Source organism: Mustela putorius, unplaced genomic scaffold (assembly GCF_011764305.1).
Source record: "Mustela putorius furo isolate JIRA1106 unplaced genomic scaffold, ASM1176430v1.1 tig00000461_pilon_pilon_pilon, whole genome shotgun sequence".
Taxonomy (NCBI): Eukaryota; Metazoa; Chordata; class Mammalia; order Carnivora; family Mustelidae; genus Mustela; species Mustela putorius.
The window spans coordinates 2,611,489-2,636,603 of NW_025421390.1; the positions used below are offsets into that span (position 1 = coordinate 2,611,489).

General features: G+C 35.1%; 1 long non-coding RNA gene and 1 pseudogene across 4 annotated transcripts in view; one reads left to right on the forward strand and one right to left on the reverse strand.

Annotated features, from left to right (window-relative positions):
• Positions 1-220: 220 nt before the first annotated feature.
• Positions 221-25,115, reverse strand: part of LOC101677573 — a 40,440-nt gene continuing 15,545 nt past the window's right edge. Inside the window, exons 2-5 of one of the 4 annotated variants that reach the window (XR_001176776.2) lie at positions 24,578-24,765; positions 23,555-23,667; positions 1,928-1,990; positions 221-264 (exon numbers count right to left, since the gene is read on the reverse strand). This is a non-coding gene — a long non-coding RNA (uncharacterized LOC101677573). Of the gene's footprint in view, positions 265-1,927; positions 1,991-16,753; positions 18,631-22,020; positions 23,668-24,577; positions 24,766-25,115 lie in introns of those variants that run through there. The other 3 variants (XR_006606947.1, XR_006606945.1, XR_006606946.1) reach the window with 3 other exon arrangements.
• LOC123392239 lies at positions 12,894-12,993 on the forward strand (annotated as a pseudogene).

The following is a 25,115-nucleotide window of genomic DNA, read 5'->3' on the forward strand; positions in this document are numbered from 1 at the left end:
CTTTTAGATGATATACCACTTGATTATTAAAATACAAAATTTAAAATGACTCTTCTTCCATGTTTACAATGCACATTGCATTATTTTTCTTTAAAACCAGTACACAGGGGTGCCTGGGTGGCTCAGTGGGTTAAACCCTCTGCCTTCAGCTCAGGTCATGATCCCAGGGTCCTGGAATCGAGCCCCACATCGGGATCTCTGCTCCACGGGGATCCTGCTTCCTCCTCTCTCTCTGTCGGCCTCTCTGCCTACTACTTGTGATCTCTGTCAAACAAGTAAATAAATAAATAATCTTAAAAATAAATAATAAAACCAGTACACATAATTATTTGGTTGGTAAAAAGGCTCAAGAGTTCTCTTAGGAACTGAAAATACTACCCTTCTTTGAGTAATCACAAACAATCTTTTCTTATAATCTAATATCTTTTTAAATTCTCCTAAAACTGGTATTATTATAATTTACACATCTTCGATGTTCTCTTAGAAAGATTTCATTTATGACTTAGAAATAGTGCTTTCTTGGCTTAGAAATAGAATTTTAATAATTTGTACTTTCCTAAAGGCTAATACCTCTACACAATTTGGTCATTTTGCATAACCATTTATAATTATATTGAGTCAAAATCATACTGTGAATCCATAGTATGGAATACAAGTTTAAAAAATAAGCACATCTAAAAGATGAGCAAAAACACATTTATGAACCCTTTGAGTATTTCTTAATGATTTTTGAAGAAGCATATGTGTTTTTAAAAAAAATGAATTACGTATATTTTTGTTTTTAAAGGTTCTTATACAGCAATGATAAAAAAAAAAAAAAAAAACAACTTGACAGAGCATTCACATTAAACAGATAGACTTTGTTATCAGGCCCTAAACTGTTCCTAATTCTGTGACTTCATAGCTACCATGGAGGCAGCCCAAAGGAGCTTAAGTAAACACTTTTAAATTACATAATGAAGTTCTGAGGGAGGAACAGCCCCAACCAAACTGTGCCATATAGTTTCACAGATGCTATTTTTCTACATGCCAGAATGCTTATTACCCTATCTATAGAATGACTTCATAGTAATGATAACATGAAAGAAAATTAAAGTAGGCAAGTCTGTTTCTAGGCACTAGGAATGAAAGCAGAGTTGAGGCAATTATTTCAAAGTAGTTACCTAGTGAATGTTTTTCTTAACCTTATAAAAACTAATAAGCATTTAGGAAACATTTTGGATAGTGCTATAATGAAAATGGCACATTAAGCAATAAATTCAATATGATTTCAGAAAAGAAATTCAATAAATAAAATACAATATTACTAGCTTATTGTAATAATGCTCTATTTACCACATTACGAATGATACACAGTCTTGGGGCATCTGGGTCGCTCAGTGGGTTAAGCCTCTGCCTTAGGCTCAGGTCATGATCTCAGGGTCCTGGGATCGAGCCCCTCATCAGGCTCTCTGCTCAGTAGGGAGCCTGCTTCCCCCTCTCTCTGCCTGCCTCTCTGCCTACTTGTGATCTCTCTCTCTCTGTCAAATAAATAAATAAAAGAAATCTTAAAAAAAAAAAGAATGATACACAATCTTACCTTTTTTTTACTAAGTAAAATAATTTGGATCCTTCCTTATGCTATTTTTCTTCACCTTTGTATGTGTTCAAAATATAATTTATTTTAAAAGAAAGACTGCCAAAGTCAATAAAAAATACATTTCTTAACCAGCTGAGTAAGCATCATAGAGAAGACAAAGAATATTAAGTCCTTGAGGTAGTAAAGTTATTAATATGAGTATATGTGCAAAAATGCAATTTTATCAAATTAAATTACACAGGAGTCTCCCCATCAGATTGACAAAGATTGAAAATAAGTAATAAGTGTTAATAGCTAGTGTTGCTAAGAATGTGTTCACATTTATAATCACATTTAATACTGTATTACCTTTCTGGGGTCTTAAAAATGTCCAAATCTTTGATACAGTAGTTCCACTTCCAGAAACCAATCCTAAAGAAATAAATATGAAATCAAGATTTTTTTTTTAATTTAAAGATTTCATGTATTTATCTGACAGACAGAGATCACAAACAGGCAGAGAGTCAGGCAGAGATGAGAGGGGGAAGCAGGCTCCCAGCTGAGCAGAGGGCCCCATATGGGGCTTGATCCCAGGATCCTGAGACCATGACCTGAGTGGAAGGCAGAGGCTTTAACCCACTGAGCCACCCAGGCGCCCAAAGGCAAGATTTATATATATACTCACTACAGTATCTATACAGAGGAAACAACCTGAATATTCAACAGTAGCGCAGTGGTTAAATGGTATATCAATCAAATGGAATATTATGTGATATCTAAAAGTACTTAATGCCACAGAAAAATATTAATAGTAATTTAATGCACAGTTAAATTTTTTAGGTTATAAAACTATTTCTCATTTATTTGAAAATGCAGCTATTTATATGCATAGACAAAGGATGGGGAAAAACATATCAAAGTGTGTTACGTGTGGTTATGATAATTTTTGCTTTTTCTTTTTTAAAATGAGCCAAATTGGGTGCTTGGGTGACTCAGTCATGGGATCATGCCCCACACTGTACCCTGCATCAGGCTCCCTGCAGAGCAGGGAGCCTGTTTCTCTCTCTCCCTCTGCCTTGCTGCTCCCCCTGCTTGTGCTAGCTATCTAAATAAATAAAACCTTTTTAAAAAATGAGCAAAAATTATCTTAACAATCACAAAAAAAAACCACTAAAACTCAAAAAACCCACTAAATATGTAAGTCAAATGACATATATTTACATTTTTACACTAGGATATTTCATAAAGTAACACATTATTAAAGTTATTCTTCGTAAGTACTTTTTTCATTTTGTATACTTGTAATAATGCCTACCAGTGAATAATCTCTGCTCTCTAAAATTAAATTAGATAAAGTATAGGCAAGTGGAGAATATTCTGTGAATGGCATAACCTGAGAGGTAACCTTTGGTGGTAAAATTGATTTAAGAAAAATTTAGCATAGTCAAAATCTATCTGTAAAGCTATAATGGCTGGATCTATTTTATAACAGTATGTTTAAAATTTTTTATTTTTTATTTTAAATTGTAGTAAAAAACACATAGCGCAAAATTTACCATCTTAGCCATTTTTTTAAAAGTACAGTTCAGTAGTACTAAGTATATTTACATTGTTGTGTATAATAGTGTTTTTATAAAAATAACAAATGTTCGTAATACATGTTCACTTACAAATATTTTAAACAATATAGAAAGTTATAGGAATGTTTTAAAATATCAGATCCTAGATCTTAACGTCAGTTTTAAGTGAACGTCATGGTAGGCATTTCTATGCATTTATACAAATAAGATAATCTTATTTAAGATCAGAATGTGTACATTACACTTAAGTTAAAAAGTATTAAATTTAAAATTATTTTAATTTGGTAGTGGTAAGATAACTGAAGGAATTGCTGAACTTTTAGGGAAATGTTTCTTTACCACAAGAGATCTTATTTTCTAAAATACCTGAAATTTAAATAGGAGTTTGGAGACTTTGTTTTAAATCTATGTTTCAAATTTAGAAATGCTAACAGACTCTGCCGTGAAAAATGTATTTTTACATCATCATTTTTACAAAGTTAAGGTTTTAATGTTTATTTCTGATTTATAATTCTAATTTCTTTGAACACTTGGTCTTGATCTTAATGCAGTGCTCACAACATGGCTTGATTCTCAATATCCTAGTTATTAATTTTGATTGATCAGTTATCTGCTCTTCACTAGTTTCTTGTTTTTTGCTTTTTTCTACATGGATCCATGGATGCTGTGTTTGCTTTTTTCATCAGTTCTCAAATGACACTTACTTAAATGTAATAGTTTGGGGTCATGCTGGCTTTGCCTCAAAACTGTACAGACATTTTTCCTTTGTTTTCTGGCTTTGAATATTGCTTAGAGGAAGTCTAAGGCCAGCATGATTTCCTCCCTCTAGATAAGTTATTTAGTTTTCTGCCTGGAGATCTGAGAAGTTTTTCCTTCATTCTTTATGGTTAGTAGCTTAACCAGGATATGCCTCAGTTACTGAATATTATGTGTTCATTATTTTTCTGCAGGTTCAGTTCTTTCATTATTTTGTGGAAATTCTCTTCCGTTACATCTTTATGTGCTTTTTCTGATTCATTTGTTGTATTATGTGCTCAGGAAGATGAATCAGATTTATTGTGTTATCTTTGTCTCACTTACATGATTTTCTTTGCAATTACTTTGGTCTACTTTTCTCCTACGTTCACTGCAATTTATTAAATTCATTTGTCACCTGGAATTTATTGAGTACTAGCAACAGTGGTAAATAAGATATTCTGCCTTGATGAAGCTTTTAGTTAAGGATAGGGGAGAGAGAAATAAATAAACTTGTAACAATGTCAAGTAGTAATATGAAGAACCCCAAGTAAGAAAGTGGAAGGATAGGGGAAGGAATTGTGCATTTTATATAGAACATGAGAGCAGGCCTCTCTCCGTGTAAAATGACACCTGAGAAGAGATCTGAGTGAAGCCAGGGAAAGACCTGGGCACTCCAGACACAGAAAAGAGTAAATACAAAGGTCTTGTAGTGGGAAAGTGGTGTGTTCAAGACAGAATCATTAGAGCCAAATGAGTAACCAAAAAGTGGTGAGAGATGAGACTAGAGAATGGATAGATCAGATCACAAAAAGGGTTGTGAGGCGAATGAATTTTGTTCTAAGTGTAATGAGAAGGGGGGAGATGATGTATGCTTCAGAGCAGTAATTCAGGTTGCCCCTAAGTATTTCAATAGCAATAACCAGGTATAAAGAATGGTCAGATAGGTGCTGTAGAACTGAAAATGCAAAAAGGGAACACTGAAATAAGATTAACTTCAAGAAGCAGCCACTACACCTAAAACTCGATAAACACAAGGAAGGCCTAGAGTTTTTAGAACCCAGAAGCTAGAAGGGGAGACTAAGCAGAGCTGGAACCCTGGCCTCAGAAGACAGGTTGCTGCCCATTTGCTGCTGGTACCTCTGACAGGGTATGTTGGGTATGCTGGAACTGGTTCTAGGAGAGGGAAATATTTGAAATTTGGAGCTGACTGCCACTGTGAGGGTGAAGGTCCATAACTGGGACAACCCTGACATGTGCAGAAAGATAACAAGGAGAGAGTTCTTTTCCCCTCTCTTCTTGACTTTCAGTCTTTCTCTAATACGCCTTATTAACAGAATGCGGCAAGGATTCAGTTGCCAGAATAGAAATGTAGTTTACAGAGTCCCATCCTGTCAGGACAAAAGATTATAAGTGTGGAAGGGTTTATAATTAAGAGATAACAGCTTAGTAACCGGCACAGAAAGGAATTAAGGATGACTTCTAGATTTTTGTCTTGAGCAAAGGGATGAAAATAATGTCATTTATTGACCCAGGGGAAGACCTGGAGAGAAGTAAATTGAGGGTGAGAAGAAAATAAAGAGATTGGTTTTGAATGTGTTAACTTTGAAGTCCTTGCTGGACATCTCCTACGCTGGCAATTGGGCATAAGTTCAGAGTTCGACAGAGATATGAAGAATAGAATACAAATTTTAGAACATCTGCAACATTAAAAAAGGAAAAAAAGAACTTGATGAGATGACCCAAGGGAAAATAAATGTTGATAGAGAAGGAAAAAAGGAGTGAGGAATATGCCTGCCATCCCAAACATTTGAGAAGAGGAAAATGATGTGGCAAGAAGTTCATTGGTGATTTCAATAAGCCTAGTTTAGGTGGGACTGTAGAAACAGTAATCCTAATTGAAATGGACTGAAGGGATGATGTAAAGCGAGGAAGTGGAAACTGCAAGCACAGTCTTTAAAAAGTTTTATATAAAGGGGAGTAGAAAAATGGGCTCACTCAGTAAGTAGAGGGGGAAAGGTGGTGATAGTATATTTAGAATGGGAAACATTATAGTATGTTTACTGATTAGAATAATCCAGTAAAGAGAGAGACAATGAGGATGCAGGAAATGGAGGAAATAATCACAGGAACACAATCCTTGAGTTTACAAGATAACAGAATGGGGACACAGCTAGGGAGTATGCCTTATTTAAGAGAAAAAATAGTTGATCCTTCATAAAGGAAAACAGTATTAAGTACAGAAGAAGAGAGGTTGGTAAACAGGGTGTAAGAAAGATGAGTTTTTCTTGTGACTGCTTCTATTTTACAGTAACACAAGAGTTTGGGGGAAAGGGGGAAATATGAGAGATTTAGCAGAAGAGATGAGGTGTAATCACTTAGAATAGAAAAATGAATTGAATAGGGGAATGTGTTGGGATTGTCAGTCTTCCCATTTGCTGAGAATTTGATTTCCAGGCATATTTCATTTCTTGGTATTCAAATGTATTGGTCTTGAAATAATAGTATTATTTTGGTCTTCACTGGCTTAGGTTACAGACATTTTTTGTTTTTAAAGGAATTTTTTACTGTTGTTTGCTTTTCCTGTATTGTAAGAGATTTGAAGAGGAAGACTTTGTGGTCTGCCTTTACTTCCCATCTTTATCTGGAGGTCTAGAATGTTTTTAAATAGATTGCACTTCATATTTTTTCAGCTCACTCTATATATAGGAATAGAACAATAAGATGTCACAGTAGTATACAGTATTATAAGAGCCACCATTTACAGAATACCTGTGTGCAGTGCATGCTAGGAACTTGACATACATTACCTCTAACACTTACCACAAGCCTACAAGGTAAGTACTATTGCTAGTTATTTCCACAAGAAACCTTTTTGCTAGTGACATCAGATCACAGAATCTTACCTGAAGCTCACAGCTGACCAAAATAAACAAGGTAAGAACAAATTTTTCTCTCTTTTGTGTTTTTAATAAATTAGCACATAAGAGACCCTTCTTTTTGAAGTACAAAATAATAGTTTGCAAAAGTGCACCACACAAACTAAGAGGAATTTTAGGGACAGCTTTTTGACACTGTAATATATCATTAAACCCTTGGTGGAAGAGGTACTACCTAACAGACAGATTCAAGGAACTTGATAAATTAATTGAGGTGCCCTTACTCTAACCATCTTCATCATCCATGAACATATTGAGAAGCTACTATGTTAAAATCATTACTAAACTATATTAAACCCTTATACTTTTATAATTTATAGGAGATATATCAGTATTTGTTTTGGATACTCCATAACCAGTAGCTCTCTTATTTACAGGCAACTGACTATTGAGGTTGACATATTTCCACATAGTTTTTTAAGCTTAAGAGATTTAAACTACTTGAGTACACTGCCTTTTTTCATAACAATATACCAGAAATGTTTCCTCAAGTTATTTAAAAGTCCTCAAAAAAATTTTCAATGGCTGTATAACATTATATATTTGAGTAGTATTTCTAGCTCATTTAAGCTGTTTTCCTTTGTTTCTTATAAGTAATGCTGCTATGAACTTTTATGCTTAAGTCTGTTTTAGCATTTCACGTTATTTCCTAAGTTAGGACAAATTCCTAGAAATGAGCTTAAAAGGCCAATATTTTCTAGGATTCTTCATCTGGTAAAAATTTTGCTATAAAAAAACTTTTAATTTTCTACAACTTTTATACTGAAAATAAGTCTAAAGAGAAAAATGTACCTTTTAAAACTGAGACTAATATTTAAGTTTGGGTTCAGTGTTTTGGTTTTGATTTTAGTATCTTACCTTTAAGGAAAAACCCACTCTTCAAAATATTTACTTGTTTTTGTCAGGTTCAAAACTTACACTTACTTTGAGGATATAAGTTTAAATATATACTTATTTCAGCCTAAGGTATCATTATCTCGCTTTTCCTATTTTCAGACATGCTCACCTAACAGTGTTGTCTCCCAACTCATCATCAGTTTAATCTCACATGTACACCACTAATTCATGGTACAGATGTACACATTCATCTGTGGATGGAAATCTAAATAAAATTGCAGGCCAAGGTTATTTCCAAACCGCAGATTTAGCACAAGAGTTTTAAGAATGCCTAAACTAATACTATAAAACAGTTCTGTTTTAACAGTTAACTTTAAACAGTTAACAGTTTAAACAGTTCTAGGCTGAAATACAAAGCATATGAACAAAGCAGGTTCATCTAATTCTAAAATTAACTTAGACTGGTGATGGAACTGCAAAGCTTGAGAAACTATCCAGAAGAAATCTAGTCTAAGTTAATACAGGATTACTGCTTCTTAGTAGCTATGATTCATTCACTCACCAAATACTTAGTGATTTGTGTGTCAAACACTTGCTGGGCACTGGAATCAACAGAAAAAAGATATAGGCCTGTCCTTTTGGAAGATATATTCTAGTGGAAGAGGCAGACAAAAGCAGATGAAAAAATGAATAGTCCTAAATTGTAATCTAAGCACTTCCACTACCAGTATTACATGAGACAAAGAAATGATTTGGGTTCTACACAAGTTGTATTAAGCGTAGGCCTTCAGCTCAGGTCATGATCCCAGGGTCCTGGGATCAAGCCCTGAACCTGGCTCTCTGCTCAGCAGGAAGCCTGCTTCTCCCTCTCCCACTCCCCCTGCTTGTGTGCCCTCTCTTGCTGTGTCTCGCTCTCTGTCAAATAAATTAATAAAAATCTTTAAAAAAAAAAAAAAGTTAAAGATTTAGAATCCTAAATTTCTAATTTCCTAATTAGAATCCTAATTTCCTATATTAGGATATACAGATATCTCTCTACATAGATACCTCTATAATTTTTTATGAAAGGTCATTATCATCCCCTTCTGCTCTGTACTCCCCCCTCCAAAAGAAAGGATAACCGGGCACCTGGGTGGCTCAGTGGGTAAGCTTCTACCTTCAGCTCAGGTCATGATCTCAGGGTCCTGGGATCGAGCCCCACATCGGGCTCTCTGCTGAGCAGGGAGCCTGCTTCCTCCTCTCTCTGCCTGCCTCTCTGCCTACTTGTGATCTCTGTCTGTTAAATAAATAAATAAAATCTTTAAAAAATAATAAAAAAGAAAGGATAGACTGGGATATCTAGACTTTGGCCTTCCCTTCATTACTCTTTCTTCTGTGTCTGACCCAATCTCTGATGTAGCATGTAGTAGTAGAAAGTGAAACATTCCAAATATGGGGACTTAAGAAAACCTCAGTTACAGCAACTGGCAGTGCTAAAGGGATTGAAACCTTAGGTGAGACATTTCATTCTCCAGAGTATCAGTTTCCTTTGCAAGATGATGGATTTTGTCTAAATGAACTCTAAAAATCACTTTAGGTTTTGAAATTCACTGTCTATGCATCTTTCTGTTAAACATCTCTTTCATTATGCTCCTATTTATATGGAGGATGAAAAGGAATAAGATTGAATCCTGTTTAATAGGGATAAAGGATTTATAGTTTTTAATGACCATTTTTTCATGTTATTGAATATTTTTACAAGATGCTTCTCACATCCATATATTGGAATGTATGGATATACCAAAATGTACTTATCCATGCCCTTATTCTAAAGATCTTTTTTTTCCCCCAATTTCTGCAGTATTGTAAAGGATATCTTAGAATCCATACTTATTGGGGCGCCTGGGTGGCTCAGTGGGTTAAGCCTCTACCTTTGGCTCAGGTCATGATCCCAGGGGCCTGGGATCGAGTCCCGCATAGGGCTCTCTGCTCAGCAGGGAGCCTGCTTCTCCTCATCTCTCTCTCTGTCTGTCTCTCTGCCTATTTGTGATCTCTCTCTCTGTCAAATAAATAAATAAAATCTTTAAAAAAAAAAATCCATACTTATCTACTCAAAATACTACTATAGGCTTTCTCTTTTGTTTTATTCCTTTTGTTTGGGAAAAAAAAAATCACTGTGATTCCCTCTTAGCTACTCCAGCCTCTACATGCTTTTTATTAATATAAGAACTCTACTTTGGACAATGTTACAAGAGCCTGTTCTTTCTCCTTTCTAAAACAGCATCCAGAGTAAGGTCCGTATTTCCGCAGCTTCCTGCAGTAAAAGAATGTGAAGAAAAGCCAAGTCCATGCCTGCATCAAGTCTGGATAATGTATAGTTTAGCTTTAACCAAAGTTGAAATCCATGATATTAAAACCCCAACTGCAGACAAATTAATTAGCAAAGATTCACTTCTGTTAGCCATACCAAAAATGTGATTTAGTGTGTTAATTATGACAAAGGTAATTATGACTTCGATGATTTTGCCAGAATCCTGAACTTGCTATATTGGCTATTGCTACATTGAAACACTGGAGCATAAATATACGATTAGGAGAAATAAAATTTAAGGCTTTAACTACTAAATTCAGTGAATAACTATATACTCTACTATTTAATTTTTTCCTTTTTTTCAATATGATATGATATATTATTTCAATAGATAGCACATTCTGCATTAGCATTGGTACTTTTCCACCCATGAGCACAGAAATCGGAGAGGTGTGACACCCACTTTAAAATTAGATACCTTTTCAACTTAGTAGTTTTTTTATTTAGGAAAAGAATGGAACCTCTCTGTGCCTCTTTCATTATGAATTGGTGCAAGTTAGATACCTTTTTAAAAAACTTCCAGGAGGGGCACCTGGGTGGTTCAGTGGGTTAAGCCTCTGCCTTCAGCTCAGGTCATAATCTCAGGGTCCTGGGATTGAGCCCTGCATCAGGCTCTCTGCTCAGTGGGGAGCCTGCTTCCCCCCCACCCCTGCCTGCCTCTCTGCCTACTTGTGATTTCTCTGTGTCAAATAAATAAGTAAAATCTTAAAAAATTTTAAAAACTTCCAAGATACTAATAAGACCTCTATAGGATCAATTTGGAATCCAAAGGAACACTCACATTAACAATTATTTCTACCAATAGCTCCATAGCTATTGACTGTCAGTTATGTCAACTGATATTATATCAATGACATTATAGCAGAATTTTAGTGATGGGATCTTTGAGTTCATATAATCCAGCTCTCATCTTACAGATGAGGAAAGCAAAACCCAGAAAATTTTTATTACAGCAGTAAGCTTGGAGTGGGTGAAGGCAGATGAGGGATCCTAACACTCTTTCAGCCTAACACATACCAGAGGGTATTAGGTTATACAAGTATAGTAGGTAGCTAACAGTTGAACAAATCTAAAAAAAAAATTCTGATTTGTATCCTAAATATGCATTTTCCCCTTAAGATTTTTGTTGGATGATGCATTCTACCTCAGTTTGTTAGCACAGATACAGTATTATACAAACTGATGCTTGTGTACAATAAAAAGTAGGAGGGTAGCTGGAGTTAGTTTGGCAGAACTACATTGTTGCATAAGTCCTGGGATAAAGATTTATGTATATCCATATGTATACATACCTGTAGCTTCTTAATCCTACTTCAGGAAATGCCATTTATATACATTACAATGTAAATAATGCCCAATGGTGTTGTGCATCATAGGGACACTGCAAATACTAGTTTTGTATATTAAATTAATTAGGGTAAGCTAATTGCCATACAGATCAATCCCAGAATGTATAATTGCTCAAATTATATTTGCTATAATCAAGTTTCTTGCTAAAATAAACAAGAAGTTCAGTACTTAGTTTCCAAGGTATTCTATTACCTAGGCTTTCAGTACCAGACTTCTAAGGTCTCCTGTGGGGTCTTGTCTATTCCAGTCCATTAGAAGAGGAGTTTTTTAGGAGACTCAAAAGCAGTGCATATAACTGCCATTCTTATTCCACTGGCTCTAACTTGGTCACATGCTCACAACTGTCTGCAAAGGAGGTTGGGAATGAGTTTATCTATGTGGCCAAAAAGAAAGGAGAACATGGATTTGGATGTCTGACTAGGAGTTATTGCTCGCTTTCTCTCTACACACACACACACCCACACAAAATCTGAAGTGGACACCAAAAAATAAACTACATTATTATGCTTCAGATAGAACAAATAAATAAAGAGGCTTTTATTTAAGAATTGCATTCACCTCCACCTTTTCCCTCCTTCAGGTGGGACTGTTAATTAATGCGTAACAATAACCAACTGGTAATTGACATCTGAAAAGGAGGGAAAAAAAGCAAATTTTTTCAAGTATTACCCTTACATACATTATATGTGTATGCGTGTGTGTGTGTGTGTGTGTGTTTCAAGGACACAGGACTACCAAGTTCCCCTTCCTAACTACACTATTAGTAAATGATGTTTGAAAAATATTCAACAAAGATAGCAATTCCACCAAAAAAAGCAGTAGTAAGTTTAGTGTCCCCCCGCCCCGCCCCTTGGATAAGTTGTCATTGTAATCCTCAAACTGTTCTCAGTCACTCAATTTTTAATAGAAGCACTGCATGGCTGCACTTCTGAAATCATAAACAGGAAGTATGATATATAAATGTCAGTAAAACTAAAACTCAATTCTGTGGCTTGATATTTTATGTTAATGTGGATTTGTATGTACTTAAAATGATTACATGAAGGCAAATAGGAATATTACTTGATAAGTTTTCTTTGGCAACCTAACACTTTGGGGTTTGGAGGAAATATAGAGAGTAACCCATGTGTTGTAGACTTTCACAAAGAAAAATGGGAGTGACTCAGAAACTATTAGTTTGGCATCCTCAGAAACTGCTTTGTTATATAGGTTGCCCAACTTTATAGCCAGAAGACAGTGTAGATGGAGAAAGAAGCAGAGAGTGCATGACTCTTAATCTATTCAAAAATGCATTATAGAAAATAGTCTTAGACTTTGTGTATTTTTATTCTGACATCTCAGTAGTTCCTTGAATGCCTTCTACTACATTAACTCTTTCATGAGACAATTAAGGAATAGATTAAGTACTGCAAAACTCAGGATATCTCTGTTTCCTCTCTGAAGAAATTAGGGGTCTTTTTAGGATTGGTGATATTTTCTACATAATACTATTTTAGTTCCTTTGCTGCATGGACATCTCTGTGGAAATGACAAGAAGAGATGCAGTGCTCGCTTCAGCAGCATAGGTACTAAAGGTGTAACAATACAGAGAACATTAGCATGGCCCCTGTGCAAGGATGACAGGATGAAGCATTCCGTAACAACAACAAAAAAAAAGCAGAAGAGATTCAAACTGACCAGTCCAGAATTTTATATTACATTAAATATTTCTAGAGAAATGTACCAGCATATAGATACTTCTATAACTTTAAAATGTTTTTTCTTTAGGAAATGGTTCCTTAATTTCTCCTTAAATTGAGCACTGAAGGAATTTTACTGAAAGTCACATAATAGAGGAGTGAAATACCAAAAAATATAACCTATCCAGTATCTAAACTCCCTTTCAAAGCAGATCACAGTGATCCAAGAATGTCTTAAAAGGAGGTAGCCTGGGGCACCTGGGTGGCTCAGTGGGTTAAAGCCTCTGCCTTCGGCTCAGGTCATGATCTCAGGGTCCTGGGATCGAGCCCCACATTGGGCTCTCTGCTCAGCAGGGAGCCTGCTTCCCTTCCTCTCTGCCTGCCTCTCTGCCTACTTGTGATCTCTGTCAAATGAATAAGTAAAAATCTTAAAAAAAAAAAAAAAAGGAGGTAGCCTGCCCATCTATTGAGTATCTAGCTTTCTACAGCACCTGAGGCACTGTTGAGCAGCATATATAATATACAAAATTTGAGGTGTTTTTTTTTTTTTTTTAAGATTGATTTATTTTAGAGAGAGAGGCTGCATTTGAGTGCAAGCAGTAGGGTGGGGGAGGCAAAGGGAGAGGGAGAGAATCTCAAGCAGACTCTCTGCTGAGCACAGAGCATGATGTTGAGATCAATCTCAGGACCCTGAAATCATGACCTGAGCCAAAATCAAGAGTTGAATGCTCAACTGACTGAACCACTCATGTGCCCCAAGAATTTGAGGTATTTTTTGAAAATACAGCATATGTAAAAAGGATTTGGGAGTGTTTAAAAAGTAACATAATAAGAGTATCTTAATCAAATACAAACTATTAAGTAATTGTTAAGGAGAAGTAGAAAATGAAGTGATTTAAAACTAGATTGATAGTGGATAGAAGTTTACTGGAATAGGCATATTTTCTGACGATTTTTTAAAGTAGTGATGGATTTTGCCAGAGAGAAAAGAACCATTCATTCGTCAAAAATTTATTGAGTGTTCACTATGTGCCATGTGCTAGATGCTATTCAAGGCCCTAGAGATAAGGCAATACACAAAAACTATTGCAGAGCAGGAATGGATATTTCATTGCCCAGGAGGCTTTGATAATTTGATAGGAACAGAAAACACAAATATGACAGTAGAGAGAAATGAAAGAGAAAGGAAAAGAACTGGTAATGCGTTTGTAGTAGAAGACCTTCTAAATGGGAGTAAGATGTTTGGTCTGAATTGAACTCCTTTGGTCACTACAGTCAGAATAGACTGCCTTTTTTTCCACCGACTGTCAGTCAGCTCACCTAGCCTTTTAGAAAACTTTGTAATAACAAGGATAACACAAAATATATACTGCACATATAAAGATTCCCAACTGAAGTATGTGGAAGGCAAAAAGGGAAAGAATGGGAGGCAAAAGTTGAATTTTATGTCTCCTTTTATCTTTCCAATGGCTATTATATATTATCAGTCTCTTTCTAGCAAGTCTTGTGATTTCAGTCCCTGAAGGTTCTGCTCTTCTTCTTTCCTTCAAGGTAGAATCACTGAAAGGAAAAGAGATTCTATTTAAATTCCCTTTTTCTAGTCAATCAGGAGTTCCTTATTCACCTAGCAATACTTCTCTAATAGTGTGTGAAGAGAAGTATTTTGTGTTTTGTGTAGGGTAGTGGGAAAAGGATAAGACAAGATGAGGGCTGGGGAAAATACCAAGAGGCTGTAATGCAATGCAATATAAGAGCCTAGAATACGAACTTGACAATTAAGAGTGTGGGTTAAATGGGCAGTTTTAAAAATGAAAAGAGACATATCTGAAGCACACAATAAAGAACAACTATAACAAGTAACAAGTTTAACCCCTGTTTACCTATGGGAGGATAAGAAAAGAAGGAAATGAATGTAAGATTTTAAGTTTGAAGGTCTGAAAATTTGTGTTGTCAATAAGAATAGCCAAGAAATTTGAAAGAAATAGCTTGAAGGAAAAAAATGAACTTAATGTCAGATCTAAATGAGATGTCACCAGAATATAGAGGACTTAGACTTTCTTGATAAGCCACTGGACCTATTGATGTACACGTGTAAGTAGGCACCATATAGAAACTGATTGAAACTCTATGGACTAATGAGGAAATACAATGAAGAAGATCAAATGGTTATGTATGAACTTTGTAAGGTGAGGTATCAATTTCAAAGAAGGTAATCTAGTTTTGGAACTCTTTCCTTCAGGGCAGACAAAGCTGTCTTTTATTAAACATCATCTCTTCATTTTGACTGACCCTTAGTAAGTGAGAATAACAAAACAAATGAATAAAATTGAAAGACTAATTTTTTTTTGGATTATCTCACTGGAAAATCTGGATTTTTTTGTTAAACATTTATTACTGGGGCACCTTGGTGGCTCAGTGGGTTAAAGCCTTTGCCTTTGGCTCAGATCATGATCTTAGGGGCCTGGGATCGAACCCCGCATTGGGCTCTCTGCTCAGCGGGGAGCCTGCTTCCTCCTCTATCTCTTTCTGCCTCTGTGCCTACTTGTGATCTCTATCAAATAAATAAATAAAATCTAAAAAAAAAAAAAGATTTATTATCTGAGAGAGAGTGCACACACACAAGAGAGGGAGGGTGGGAGTGGTAGGGGTGGGGAGGCAGAGGGAGAGGGAGAAAGAGAATTTAAAGCAGACTTCCAGCTGAGTGGGGAGCCTGATGCTGGGCTCCATCTCAGGACTCCAAAATCACAACCTAAGACAAAATCAAGAGTCGACACTTAACCAATTGATCCACCCAAGCAACCCTGGAAGTTTTGATTTTTAACTGAATATCTTCCTAGCCAATTCATATGAATTATGTGCCTTAAGATACAACAAGCAAAACAAATGTCTGCAACTTTTCTTTGACTGTATACTTTCCTATGAAGGCTATGGCTTTAAAAATATAGAATTTTTTCTAGAAGTTAATTTATAAAATTAATATTATTATAAATTATATAATTTTATTATAATTACTATATTATTATATATTAATTTATTATAATTATTAATATTTTATAAATTATAAAAATAATAAAATTTACATCAGCATTTAAGTCATTCAAACTAGTTAGCTGTTAAATATGGAGTTTGTTTTATATAAAACTGTCAGAGTGAACATGAATTTCCATTCCCAAAGCAAATCTGTTATGGAACCACATAAATAGAAATTCACCTTTAAAGAAGACTCAATTATAAAATGCACTAGGCTACATATTTCTTTAAATAGAAAAGGATCAAACTTGATACTCCCTGAACTAACAGTTTTTAGAATCTATTTGATATTTTCTGTACACAGATCACATGAAAATAATTTCAGCATTTCATCATTATCTAAACTGGCTTTAGATTTCTATATTTATGTAGAAGTACCTTCATAGTAGCTAGCAGTGGAACATTTAGTAGAGTACTTTCTGTATGTTTTACACTACGTTAAGTGCTCCAATATTTACTATCTCATTTAATTAACATTCACAACTCAATTAAATATTACTAACCCAGGGGCGCCTGGGTGGCTCAGTGGATTAAGCCGCTGCCTTCGGCTCAGGTCATGATCTCAGGGTCCTGGGATCGAGTCCCGCATCGGGCTCTCTGCTCAGCAGGGATCCTGCTTCCCTCTCTCTCTCTCTGCCTGCCTCTCTGTCTGCTTGTGATCTCTGTCTGTCAAATCAACAAATAAAAAATCTTGAAAAAATAAATAAATAAATAAATATTACTAACCCATTTCACAGATAGGCAAAACTGAAGCCCAAGTTAAGTTATATCTGCAATGTAACCTAGTTGGTAAGTGGGCAGAGCTAGGATTTGAGTTCAGATGTGTCTTGATTCCAATGTCACTTTTCATAATACCCTTTGCCTCCAAAATTCACCTAAAAACATTTTTATTATAAAAGTTTTATGTCTGTTGAATTCATTCAGTATAATGGAATACTTTTTTTTTCTTGTTTACTCTCATGACTTTAACCAAGAAAATCTTCTTGGGTGCCACTTGGACCACATATCAAACCATATCTCCCAGATTAGTAACCATTATCTAACACACACACACAGGAAATGAAGATTTCATGGAAAAGTTAAAAAAAATCCTCCTGTTCAATTTTAGGGATATAGGGATATATACACATCTATTTAATTCTACTTATAGAAGTGCATAGATAAATTACTGGCTTTAATATTAGCCTGAAAAAATCATCCAAAGTCACAGATTCAGTTTCTTAGTTTCAACAGACACAGCTATACTATGAATACTGAAAAGAGAATTGTCAAGACAAAGCAACAAATACTTCTTGAGTTCTTACTTGCTTATCAGCGTAAAACATTTTCTAATCTATAGTCAACAAACATGCCAGACAGCTCTATTAAGTGGTAAAAGGGGTATGGAAGAAGTGGATCACATAGTTTGAGATCTTAGTTATCTCTAGTATTATACCATCAGTCCTGCTATTGAACCACTGAATGGAAGCAATCTAGTATAGAAGAGTGTATATTTTGGAGTAGAACAAATCTGAGTTTAAATCTTTACATTACTTATAAATTCTGTGATCCAGAAAAAGTTACTGCCTTTGTGGGTCATAATTCTTTCATTTTGTAACCTGGAACTAAAACTCTGCAAAAGAAGAGACTTCCCAGGTTCAAATCTCAGCTCCGTTGTGCAGAAATTGTGACTTAATACCTCCTTTTCCTCATCTGTAAAATGAGGGTAATAAAAGTCCCCATACCTCAAAGAGTTGCAAGGATTTAACACCTTAAAATACTTAAAGTACATGTAATAGAGCTTGGCACATAGGAAATGATATATTTACATATACTGTAATTCTTAAAGTACCTACCTAGTTCTTGCCCCTTGGTATATTTCTAATAAATGTTAATTCTTTTTTATATTTCAACTGAAATTCTTTTCTTTTCTTTTCTAAGATTTTATTTTTCAGTAATCTCTATACCCAATGTGGGGCTCAAATTTACAACCCCAAAACCAAGAGTCATGTGCTCTACTGATTGAGCCAGCCAGGCACCCCTCCTTTATTTTCTAGATACATTTTTCAGTGTATTAAGCTAAGGTATAACTGATATTCAATAAACTGCATATATATAAGGTGTATAATTGATAACTTTAAACATGTATAGAATTGATTGAGAATACAATTGATAAATGTTAACATGTATATCTCTGTCAAACCATCACCAGAATAAGAAGTGAATATATCTATCAACCCTAAGAATTTCCCCTGCCATTTTATAATCCTCTCCCAGCACTTCTCTCTCCAGGCAACCAATGATCTCTCAGCCCTTTGTCCCAATAGATCTGTTTGCATTTTCTAGAATTTTATATTTTCCTCCTTCGCTCACAATATTGTTTTGAAATTAATCATGCTGGTGCACAGAACAATAGTTCATTACCTTTTTATTGCTGAGTAGTATTCCATTATATGAATATATCACAATTTATCCATTTATCTGTTGGTGACATTTGAGTTTTTTCAAATTGGAGACTGTTAAATATAAAGCTACTATGAATATTCATGTACAGATCTCTGTAGAAACATGCTGTCTTTTCTTGTGGAATTACCTACAATGAAATGGTATTGGTGTAAGTTTAACTTTTCAAGAAACTGCAAAACTGTTTCCAAACGGATTGTATTATTTTAGATTCCTATAAGGAGTGTATAAAGTTCTAATTTCTCCAAATCCTTAACAACACTTTTCATTTTAGATGTTCTAATAGATGTGTATAATTTTTTTTTTTTTGGTATATGGATATCCACTTGTTCCATCATGGTTTTACAGTATGTTTCCCTAAAGACTAATGAGGTTAATAAAGTTGAACATCTTTTCATATGCTTATTTGCTATATGGGTTATCTTCCTATTGAAATTACTATTCAAGTCTTTTGCCTATTTTTTGAGACTTTTGTTTTCTCATTGTTGAGTTTTGAGAGTTTGTTACATTCTTTTACTTTTTAATCTTTATTTTTTCATGATCTCTATACCCAATGTGAGGCTTGAACTCATGACCCCCAAGATCAAGTGTCACATGCTCTTGCAACTCAGACAACCAGGCACCATGAAAGTATGTTACATTCTTGATAGAAATCCTTTATTACATGTTTCTGTCAGGCTGGAGCTTGTCTTCTTTAGCAGTGTATTTTAAAAAACAGAAGTCTGTAAAAATTTGATTAAGTCCAGTTTTTCAATTGGTTCATTTATGGATTATACTTTTGATGTCACATTTAAGAAATCTTTGTCTTAATTCAGAGTCACAAAAATTTTCTTACATTTTCTCTAGAAGTTTAATAGTAATGTTAGGTTTTACGTTTAGGTCTGTGATCAATTTTGAGTACATTTTTGTACATTGATTTATGAATCAAATTCCTATTTTTATAGGTGGATATCCAGTTCTTCCAAGTACAATGTATTTTTTTTTAATTATTCTTTCTTCACTGAATTATCTTTGTACTTTGCCAAAAATCTGTTATCATTATATATGTGGTTCTATGTCCAGACTCTATATTCTGTTGCATCAATCTATTTGTCTATTCTTTTTTATATATACATTTTTAAAGATTTTATTTATTTATTTGAGAGAGTGTGAGAGAAAGAATACAAGAGCAGGGTGAGGGGCAGGAGAAGCAGACTACCCACTGAACAAGGAGCCCGTCGTGTGGCTCGATCCCGGGACTCCGGGATCATGATCATGACCTGAGCAGAAGGCAGACGCTTAACAGACTGAGACACCCAGGTGCCCCTATTAATCTATTCTTAATTAATACCACTCTGTTTTGATTACTGTAGATATTTAATAAGTCTTGAAATCAGGTAGTATCAGCCCTCCAACTGTTCTTCTTGTCAAAGTTAATTATTCTGGCTATTATAGGTCTTCACATTTCTATATGAATTTTAGAATCAGCTTATCTTTTTTATTTTTTTTTAAACTTACTGGGATTTTGGTTTGTGTTGAACCTATAAATCAATTTAAGGAGCTGGCATGTTAATATGAATGCATTGAGCCAGGTAAATCTCTCGGTTATTTAAGTTGTCTTTACTTCCTCTCAACACTATGCTGTTTTTAATGTATGGATCTTTCATGCCTTTTATCAGATTTATTCCTAAATATTTCATATTTTTTATGCTATTGTAAGTGCTGCATTTTCGGTTGTTTGTTGCTAGAACATAGAAATATAGATGATTATTGTACATTGATCTTGTATCCTGCAGTTTTGCTAAATTCACCTGTTAGTTCTAGTAGCTTTTTGTAGATTCCACCAAGTGGAACAGATGGATAATTATGTCAGTTTTATTTCTTCCTTTCCAATCTGAATGTATTTTTTTCTTTTCTTGCCTGACTACACTGGCAGGACCTCCAATGTTGAATAAAAGCAATAAGAACATGGGCACCTGGGTGACTCAATTTTTCTGTCCAAGTCTTGATTTCAACTCAGGTCATGATTTCAGAGTTACAGGATCCAGCCTAGTGTTGAGCTCTGTGCTCAGCATGAAGTCTACTTGGGATTCTCCCTCTCCCTGTGCCCCTCATCCCACTTACACTCTAGATGGATGGATGGATGGATGGATGGATGGATGGATGAAAGAAATCTTAAAAAACAAAGTGGTAAGAGCAGACATCATAGTGTTGTTCCTGATCTTGGGGGACAAGCATGAAGTCTTTTACCAGAGATTATCTGTAGGCTTTCTGTAGATGTACTTTATCTGGTTGAAGTACCCTTCCATTACTAGTTTGCTGAGTTTTTAGAGAATGAATATCGGGTTTTGTCAGATGTTTTTTCTGCATCTATTGAGATGATCGGTTTTTCTTTTTTAGATTAATTTGGTGAGTTGCAATGATTAATTTTTGAATGTTAAACCAGTCCTGTATTCTTGGGATAAATAGCACCCAATAAATAATATTATCTTTTATGTATAGTTGGATTTGATCTGATAAAATTTTGTCTAGAATTTTTTACATCTGTGTTCATAAGGGAAAGTGGCCTGAGTTTTCTTTTCTTGGGTATCAGGGCAGTGCTGGCCTCAAAGAACAAACCTGAAAGTATTCCTCTCTTCGCTTTTCTGGAAGAGTTTGTGCGATTGGTATTTTTTTCTCTAAATGTTGGAAGGATTCACCAGTTAAGTCCTGTGGACCAGAACTTTTCTTTATGGGAATGTTTTAAACTAAAAATTCAATTTTTTGCTGGGGCACCGAATGGCTCCGTTGATATAAGCGTCTGCCTTCGGCTCAAGTCATATCTCAGGGTCCTGGGATCAAGCCCTGCATCAGGGTCCTTGCTCAGCAGGGAGCCTGCTTCTCCCTCTCCCACTCCCCCTGCTTGCTCTCACTCTCTTTCTCTCTCTGTCTTACAAATGGATAAATAAAATCTTAAAAATAAAAAATAAACAAAAATTCAGTTTTTTGGAAATGGATATGTGACCATTCAGTTTATCTCTTTCTTCTTGAGTTAGCTTTGGTAATTTCTGTCTTCCAAGGAACTTGGTCATTTCATCTGAGTTGTTAAAAATTTTTGCCTGAAGTTGTTCATAATATTCCCTTATTATCCTTGAAGTATCTGTAGAATTTGTAATGATGGCACCTCTCTCATTCCTGATAAGTATCTTCTCTCTCTCTCTCTCTCTTTTTTTTTTTCCTAACCAGTCTGGCTAAAGGTTTATCAATTCTGCTCATCCCAAACAACCAGGTTTTGATAACATATTCTTAATTGATCTTTGCTTTGTATTTCATTGATTTCCACTTTGACCTTTATTTCATTTCCTTTGGTTGTGTTTAATTTGCTTTTCTGTTCTAATTTCTTTTTTTTTATTTTAAATATGTTATTTATTTATTTGACAGACAGAGATCACAAGTAGGTAGAGAGGCAGGCGGAGAGAGAGAGAGAAGGGAAGCAGGCTCCCTGCTGAGCAGAGAGCCTGATGCGGGGCTCGATCCCAGGACCCCGAGACCATGACCTGAGCCAAAGGCAGAGAGAGGCCTAACCCACTGAGCCACCCAGGCGCCCCTCTGTTCTAATTTCTTAAGGTGGAAGTTGAGGTCATTGCTTTGAGACTTTAATTTTTTAACATAGGCATTTCATTTATGTATTCTGATATATTGTATTTTTATTTTCCCTCAGGTCAAAATACTTTGTAATTTCACTTTGGATTTCTTCTTTAATCAGTGGGTTATGTAGAAGCATGTGATTTTGTTTCCAGATAATCAGGGATTTTCCAATTAGGTTTCTGTTATTGATTTCTAATTTAATTCCACTGTGGTCGGAGGACATATTTCTCATGACTTAAATCCTCTAAAATGTATTGAGACATATTTTATAGTCTAAAACAGAGACTGGCAAAATTCTTTAAAGGGTCAGACAGTAAATATTTTAAACTTTGTGGGTCACATACAGTTTCTCCTGTCACATATTTTTTTCCTTTTCATAAGAAACCTCTCAAAATGCAAAAACCATCTTTAGTTTATAGGCCGTACAAAACCAGGCTAGATTTGGCTTCACAATCAATAGTTTGCTAACCCCAGCCAAGAATATGGTCCCTCTGGGTAAAAGTTTCATGTACTCTATTTAAAGAGAAAGTATATTCTACTGTTAGTGGAATGTTATTAAAGTTGGGTAATATTGGTGGATAGTGTTGATTTTACTATATCCTCGCTATGTTCTTATCCTAGCAACTACTGAAGGGGAATATTAAAATCTCTGACTATAATTGTAGATGTGTCTGTTTCTCCTTACAGTTCTATCAGATCTTGCTCTACATATTTTGGACCTTTTTATTTGGGGCATAAACATTTAGGATTGTTACATCCTCCTGATTAACTGATCCCTTTATTTATAAAATGACCTTCTTTTACCCTGGTAATATTCTTTGCTCTGAAATCTTACTTTGTTTCTGTTATGTTAATACAGCCCCACTAGTTTTTTTTTTTGACTAATGTCAGCATCAGCATGGTATATCTTTTTCCATCCTTTCATTCTTACCATTCTTAAAGTGTGTTGAGTCTTGCTTTCTAGCCAATCTGACAATCTCTACCCTTTGATTAGGGTTTTTTAGGTCATTTACATTTAATGTGATTATTGATATAATTAGATTTAGGTGTCTCATCTTGCTATTTTCTATTTGTTCATTTGTTCTTTGTTCCCTCTGTTGTTCCTTTTTTTCTTTATCTGCCTTCTTTTGGATTACTTTATTATTCCATTCTTTTCTTTGTTGGCTTATTACCTATAACAGTTGTTTTATTATTCTACTGGTTGCTTCAGGGTTTATGGTCTACATAGTTATCACAGTCTGCTTTCAAGTGAATTTATACCACTTAAGATATAATAAAAGAACCTTATAATATCTTATTTCTATTTTTCTCCTCCTGGTTTTCATGCTATTGTTGGCATATATTTACTAATGCATGTTGTAAACCCCATAATACATTGCTATTACTTTTGTTTAAACAGTTGATTAGCTTAAAAGAGAATTAAATGTAAAAAGAGCTTAAACATTTACCCTGCAGTTACCTTTTCCAGTGTTCATCATTCCTTTATGTAGATCTGGATTTCCATCTAATATTATTTCCCTTCCATCTGGATTACTTTCTTTAACATCTTTTGTAGTGCAGTCTATTGGCAATGATATTAAATTATCATTTCAGAGTCTTTGAAACACTCTCAGGTTCAAAGTAAGTAATCATCAATTAATCTACTCCCTACCATACACTACTATAAATAGCCTGGGCTAAAGAGAAAACCAAAAAGGAGCATATTGTACAACCATCAAATAGCCTAGAACATTGCTCTAAAAGTCCAGTTTGAGACAAAGGAAACTTATAGTATGCCAGGGTGCTAAAAGCTACTGAATAAAACATGAGGCATCTTCTTAGATATTAATTTTACTCAGGGATTTTGAAAAAATTTATAAGTATTGTATTTATACTAAACATAGAACTATTATATATAATGCAACATTTATATTAAATTTCAGACAAAACAAGAAACTTAAGAAAATCCTAGTTTGGGGGATGCCTGGGTAGCTCGGTTGGTTGGGCAGCTGCCTTCAGCGCAGGTCACGATCCCAGCGTCCTGGGATCAAGTCCCACATCCAGCTCCTTGCTCGGCGGGGAGCCTGCTTCTCCCTCTGCCTCTGCCTGTGCTCATTCTCTCTGACAAATAAATAAATAAATAAAATCTTAAAAAAAGAAAGAAAAAGAAAACCCTAGTTTGGGATCAAGCTTCTAGGGCACTTTTTTCACTTTTCTGCAGTATGAACTACACTTTTGTGAAAAAGTTCGAGAAGCTGTGAACTTGATGATTATTCATGATTTACTAAAACCTCCCCTAAAATTGGATACTGTCAACAAATGTAGGTTATTCATAGAGTTTTTAAGATTTAATTATAATATGCATTTATGAATTGACCACTATATCCTATTATTCAGGTTATGAATCATTTCTTATTGTGCTCATGAAAACTACACTTAATTCCAAGTTTTTAAAATACCCATCATTATTCTTGTAAAGGGCTTTTACTTACCAATTCTCACTTTGTGGCTATCAGCATGCCTATATCATTAAGTACCTACAACACTGTCCAATTTCCTGATTCCCATGCAGGATAGAATAGCTAATACACATTAATATGCCTGTTAGAAATCAGCCAAAAACAAGAAAAATAGGCTGGCTATAAGATCCTACTGGAAAATCCACTTGTAAGTCTGCATCCTAAGGAAAAAAAGCAAAAATGTAGTTATTAGATTGTCCATTTACAAACAGAAAATCATATATATAATGTACCCCCAATAAGAAACTGCTTAGGGGCGCCTGGGTGGCTCAGTGGGTTGGGGCCTCTGCCTTCGGCTCAGGTCATGATCCCAGGGTCGTGGGATCGAGCCCCGCATCGGGCTCTCTGCTCAGCGGGGAGCCTGCTTCCTCCTGTCTCTCTGCCTGCCTCTCTGCCCACTTGTGATCTCTGTCTGTCAAATAGATAAATAAAATCTTAAAAAAAAAAAAAAAAAAGAAACTGCTTAAATTATGGTATATACTTATTCTATATGGAATACCTACTCAGCCAT